Below are 6,272 nucleotides of genomic sequence, written 5' to 3'. Positions count from 1 at the left end.
AATTAACATCAGAGCTTCAAAAACCATGAAGCAGAAATTTATAAAACTGCAGGGAAAAATAGCAAATCCAGTTATAATAGAAGACTTCAATCTCTCTCTTGATAATTGGTAAAATAGGCAGAAAATCAGTAAGAATGTAGTAGAATTGAACAACACCATCAATCAACTTAACCTGATCAACATTTACAGAACACTTCATCCTATGGCAACAGAACATGCGTTCTCTTCAAGTGCACACAGAGCATTTCCTAAGATGCGTAATATTTTTGAACATATAAAAATTCTCAACAAATTAAAGTAATTCAAATCGTATAAAATACCTTCTCTGATCACAATGGAGTGAATTTAGAAATCAATAACAGTATCTCTAGAAAACCTCAAATATTTGGAAACTAAAACAGCTTACTTTCAATAATTCAATGGTCAAAGAACTGGGAATGTTAAGGCTCTAACACTCTCATGCAGCCTTATGGGAATATAAATGATGTGACTCCTTGCAAAAACAACTTGGCAATTTTTTTAAACATTAGACAAACTTCTAAGGTTTTACATAAGAAAAATGGTAACGTAGGTCCATTTAGTGACTTGTGCATGAATGTTTATGCCAGTTATATTTGTAATGGGCAAAAACTAGAAACAAACCAAACGTCCCTCAACTGGCAAATGGGTGAAGAAGCAGTGGGACTATTTCCCAACATTTCAAAGGAATGGACAGTTGACACATGTTACAAGAAGAATGAATCTTATACTTTACGGTGCTATTTATAGAAAATTCTGGAAAATACAAACTAATCTATTATGACTGGAAAGAGTGCTCGCTTAGGGATAGATTAGGAAGGGTAGAAAGGAAGGATTACAGCAGGGGATAAAAATGATGAAACTTTTGGAGGGCAATTGATATGTTCACTGTCTTGACTGTGTTGATGGTTTCACAGGTAAACACATATATCAAAACTAAAAAATTAAACACTTTACGTATGTGCAGCTTAGTGTATATCAATTATACTTCAATAAAGCTGTTTAGAAAATCTTAGCAAATATTGATGGAGAATAAAGGAAAGGAAGACCTTTAGCATTAGCCCCATCTTTCAAGTTTACAGCAATACATGGTGCAGAGCAAATCCTCCAATGCAAGCCAGGTGTGGAGAAAACTGAAAATGTGAAAAAATTTGAGCAGACCTGGAAGTTAGAAGATAATTTGGTAGGAATCTGTGATATTTTTATATGGGCCTGTCTGTGCCTGGCAAATGGAAGAAGGAAGAGGAACAGAGAAGGAGGTGGCATTAGATTTTGGAACTCATTCTGGATTTTGGAACAGATGTTGAGTTTGTTAACAAAGTCATTTTTATCCATATTCTCATTGTATTCCTTCTGTAAATGAAGTCATTAGCTTTGTTAGAATCATCTAGTGTATTTATAATGAAATTAATTTCTTTATTCTTATTTTTAAAATCTCTACATATGAATCTCAAATTTATAGTATTTTTATATAAATCATGGAACAAACTAATGCCTTACTCAGCCTTCCACCACCCAACTATTGAGAATACCTGTGTTCCTAATTTGCCTACCCTACAGTCTCTTTGTAATGCTGAGCAAGCTCAAGTTCAACTTTTTCTTTTTTTTAGGTTCTGCCAATCACTGAATAAATGGTTCATTAACTGTCTAGTCTTATGTTGCAGTTTATGGAGAATGACCATTTGGACCTAATTAGCTTTTATAATAGAGTGCCAGGACTCCTTTGGTCTCAAACTCTTCAACTATTATTTTTCATCTTCTCTGGATAGCTCTTTGGCCCTTATATCTGTTTTTTTCCTCAAAACCCCAGAGTGCAGTGTATTCTGACTCCTTTATGCTTTTCACCTTAATTAACCCAATATTGTCCTTTTTCTCAGATTATTTTCCCAAATATTCTAGCACGTTGAGTATAAATTGAAGCTACACATTTGCAAACTCATCATTTACACTGAACATACAAAATGTGGATGTTGGCATAACTTGTTGCATATACATGGTTTCTTGCAGGCTGCTTATTGACTAATAGTTGGCTTTGATTCCAGCATATCCCGATTTCCCCCCCAATTCTAGTAATTGGACTTCTGCTTTGTCTGTGCCGTATGATTAGTCTCTGTCATGTACCAATTTCAGTCATTTGTTCCGTAAGATCTACTTGTGCTTCTCTTTCTTGATTTCCTTGCCAAACCTATGAGTGCTTCAAGACTGGGGGTCTTGCCTTCCAACTGATATTTATGAGATAGAAGCAAGAGATTGTCTTTGTACTGTTTCATCACCAGCGAGAGACTGGATATTCCAACAATTGCTATGGCCAACCTACCTAATATCACAATTTTATGGTTTACCACGGGCCTAGATTATTCCCACTATTGAGTATAAATTGTTTTTCTCTACCTGAGTAACATTATGGATGTCCCTACATGTTTATGGTCCCCCTGGGAATTATCATTTGCTTAGCCTTCCATTTGCTCTTGAGTTAGTCAAACACAACTGCCCTCCACATACACAACAGCTATTGAACAAATGTCATCGATAATCCCACACTGACCTTTCTCCTTGTTCTCAAGCTTTTCTTGCTCCTTCTCCACATTTCCTGTAATTTAAGATGTGGAGTCTAAATCTGGACTCTGATCTATTCCTGGTAGCTGAGATTTCATGTTAGAAGTTGACATCCTCAGCATTTGTTATTTGAGTTTCCCAGTGTTCTTTAGGATAGACTCCCAATTTCCAGCTTTTACCTTTTAAGAGTTCTTTGTGAGATGTAAGTTTGGGAGTATGTAGAGGGCTATTGAAGACACAGGAATTAAAGAGATCACTTACCATGAGAGCTTGGTTAATGAGAAGCTTTCCAAGAAACTCCAGTATGGAATGGTTCAGTAGAGTGGGGAAAGTTTTCAAAAAGAAAGACAGGAGAAATGCTCAGATATATATGAGAAAATCCTGGCGAGTAAAACACTATACTCAAGAGAATAAAATATTAGAAACAGAACAAGAGAATAGTCCTTATGTCGAATAATGTTAGAATGTCAAATAAAATGAGGGCTGGAAAGAGGTTTTTTCATTTGTGATATAGAGGTTAATAATGAATTTAGTGAGAAGAGTTTCAGTGAAATGATTTGCATGTGTGTGTGTGTGTGTGAAATATGAAAAAGTGACATAACACGGATTGTGGTAGCATGAGTCAAATGACAGAACTGAGGCCCCAGGTGAGGACTGAGATCATTTAAAATGGTTTCTGTCTTCTCAGTTGTGACTTTTTTTTTTCCAACACTAATCACAACCAGGGGAGATAAATGAGAGCAGAACAAAATCCAAATACAAGGTGTCTCTGGGTCACCCACTCAGTACTTCCCTATCATTGTGTAACAATTCATCGTTCTTACTAATTTCAAAAGCAGTTACACTGCAATCCCACCAAGAAAGGGCTACTTCCCATTCTTGCCATTCCACTTTGGTTTGTTTTTTTTTTTTTTTTTTTTTGTAACCAGACCATTGTGTAAATGACTTCTTCCAGCCCCTGTAAAAATGTTCTAAAGAAATGTTCTAGGACACATGTTCTCTTACTGTTAATCAGCCACTGCAATTTCCAGGAACAGAGGCAGTAACAGTTTGATGGAAAGGAGGGTTAAGGTTTAGTGGCTTTAGAAAAAGGAATAATATGTATCTTGAAAAACTGTCAAAACGTTCAACTTGTGTTGTCTTAGAAATTAAAGACAGGAGAGATAACTTCTAACTTAAGTTGACATCAGACAAGCGGAGAAAAAACAGCAATGTAGAGCCCCTACCTGCTTGTGGTGATTTCAGTCGTCTGTTGCCATAGCTCCAAGGGGACCATCTGGAAACAAGAAAGGAGATATGGATTTAACCAGTGCCCTTTTCTAAGAAGTAAATGGAGTCACCATGGACTTGAGTTTGAATTCTGGACCTTCTAGGCTGAGCTGATAAGAGGAGGAAGGAGAGTATTGCTATTCTGCTATAGTACTGGAAAGATCATTCAAGTTACTTGCATCCTGAAAGAAAACAAAAACAACAAACAAAAAACAAACCAACAACAACAAACCCTCCTTTTAAATCTACATGCAGATCTGAGGTTTACAGCTAGCTCCTTATCACCCTCGATCTTAGTTCTCAGCATGTGAGAAACACGTATTTTAGAATCTTTTGCCCTTTACTTTTATTTTTCCTTTAGAAAAACAGTTCCACAGATTTTTATTTGCTTTTTTTCTTATTTCACTCCTTTTCAAAAGTGGTCAAATCAAACATGAATTTTTACCTTCTAGTCACTTTTTATAAAGCGTTTCCTACAAATTACTTTATGACTATGTAAAAATAAATTTCAACACTTTTTACTAGAATTACTTTCAGATGTTGAAAATTTCAGCTTTGGGTGAGAAAATACCTATGAAATGTAACCATCTGATTAAATGACTAGTTGAAATATGTATCAAATTTTACCTTGTCCTACATAAGAGTAAAAAAATATGTACGTATGGAAAGGAACTTGACCTAAGGAAAAACCGTACTTGAATTATGAACTATTATGGTGAAAAAACTTAATGAGATGATTCTTAGGTGAAAATGCAAGTATTATATCACAGAGTAATAACATATGAGCTTGTTAGTATCTGTTAATAATCTAGCAGTAATTTCTTTACCAAGTAAATACGTAACAGCATGAGGAACTCCCAGGGAAGATAAAGAAAAGCATAGTTCTAAAAAAGACAATATTTGGGAATGAAATACGAGGTAAAACTGTGTTCTTAAAGTTCATAAGGAAAATTGCAAACGATAGAAAAATATCAATAGACAGGTAGAATATGAACCCCCAAATAAAATGATCAAAGCCAAAATTTAATTTTATAAAACAATTCACAGAACAAAGCTAAAAACCACTCCAATGCAAGTAATGGTTTTGAGCCTGGCACATAATACTAGGCACTGAATGAAAATACTGTTTACTGAATAAGTAAATAAAAGAATATACTGTAGTTTCACAGCCTAAATGTCCATCGACAGGTGACTGGATAAAGAAGATGTGGTATATTTATACAATGGAATACTACTCAGCCATAAAAACCGACAACATAATGCCATTTGCAGCAACATGGATGCTCCTGGAGAATGTCATTCTAAGTGAAGTAAGCCAGAAAGAGAAAGAAAAATACCATATGAGATCGCTCATTTGTGGAATCTAAAAAACAAAAACAAAAACAAACAAACAAACAAAAACAAAGCGTAAATACAGGACAGAAATAGACTCAAAGACAGAGAATACAGACTTGTGGTTACCAGGGGGGTGGAGGGTGGGAAGGGATAGACTGGGATTTCAAAATTGTAGAATAGACTACACTGTATAGCACAGGGAAATATACACAAAATGTTATGATAACTCACAGAGAAAAAAATGTGACAATGAGTGTGTATATGTCCATGAATAACTGAAAAATTGTGCTGAACACTGGAATTTGACACAACATTGCAAAATGATTATAAATCAATAAAAAATGTTAAAAAAAAGAATATACTGTAGTTTCAAAATAATTTTTTAAAGATTTTTTTATACAATCTCTCATTTGAGTCTTGTTTTAAGACCATGTCTGAATATATCATGGAGAAAATTTTCATTTGATGGATCTGTTAGTCTGTTCGTTATGTAATTTAGTGAATGCAACTCAGTGTATGCCAGAATCTGTCATACGTGCAGGAAATAAAATAAGTATGGTCCCTGCCCTCAAAGAACTTAGTATCTAATTTGGGGCTTGGACAAAGACAAAGAAAAAGTCATAAGAAACCATTAAAAAAAAAAGAGAGAGAGAATCTATTAACTCTGCTCTTGGTGCCCTACTTGGAAGTTCAAAACAAATTCCAGCCCAACAATGTAAGATAACCCTATTTTAAATAATTATCTGAGTAAATAAGTAATAAAATGAAAGAAAAATGGAAAGAGTAAGTTTAGTTTGCTCTAGATGTGTTGGCTGTCTCAGCTGGATCATTTCATGGCCAACACTGTGATGCACACAATAATAAATTCAATTTTTAATCCCTTTTAAATCCAGGCATATATGATTTAAAGTTAAAAGAATAGAAAAGCAGAATATAAAAGTAGGTCATTTAAAAATTAGATCCAATAAAGAGCAAAAGAATAAGAATGATTGATGGGGTGGGGGATGGGGAACGGCAGGCTGACCAAGTAAGAGAGACTTGGAACATAGGACAGAGCAAGTGTTCCCTCGAGTATTAAAAACAGAAACATAGGC

Source organism: Camelus ferus, chromosome 34, assembly GCF_009834535.1.
Source record: "Camelus ferus isolate YT-003-E chromosome 34, BCGSAC_Cfer_1.0, whole genome shotgun sequence".
Classification (NCBI taxonomy): domain Eukaryota; kingdom Metazoa; phylum Chordata; class Mammalia; order Artiodactyla; family Camelidae; genus Camelus; species Camelus ferus.
The sequence above is the reverse complement of the archived record's forward strand: the minus strand, read 5'-3'. Positions refer to the sequence as shown.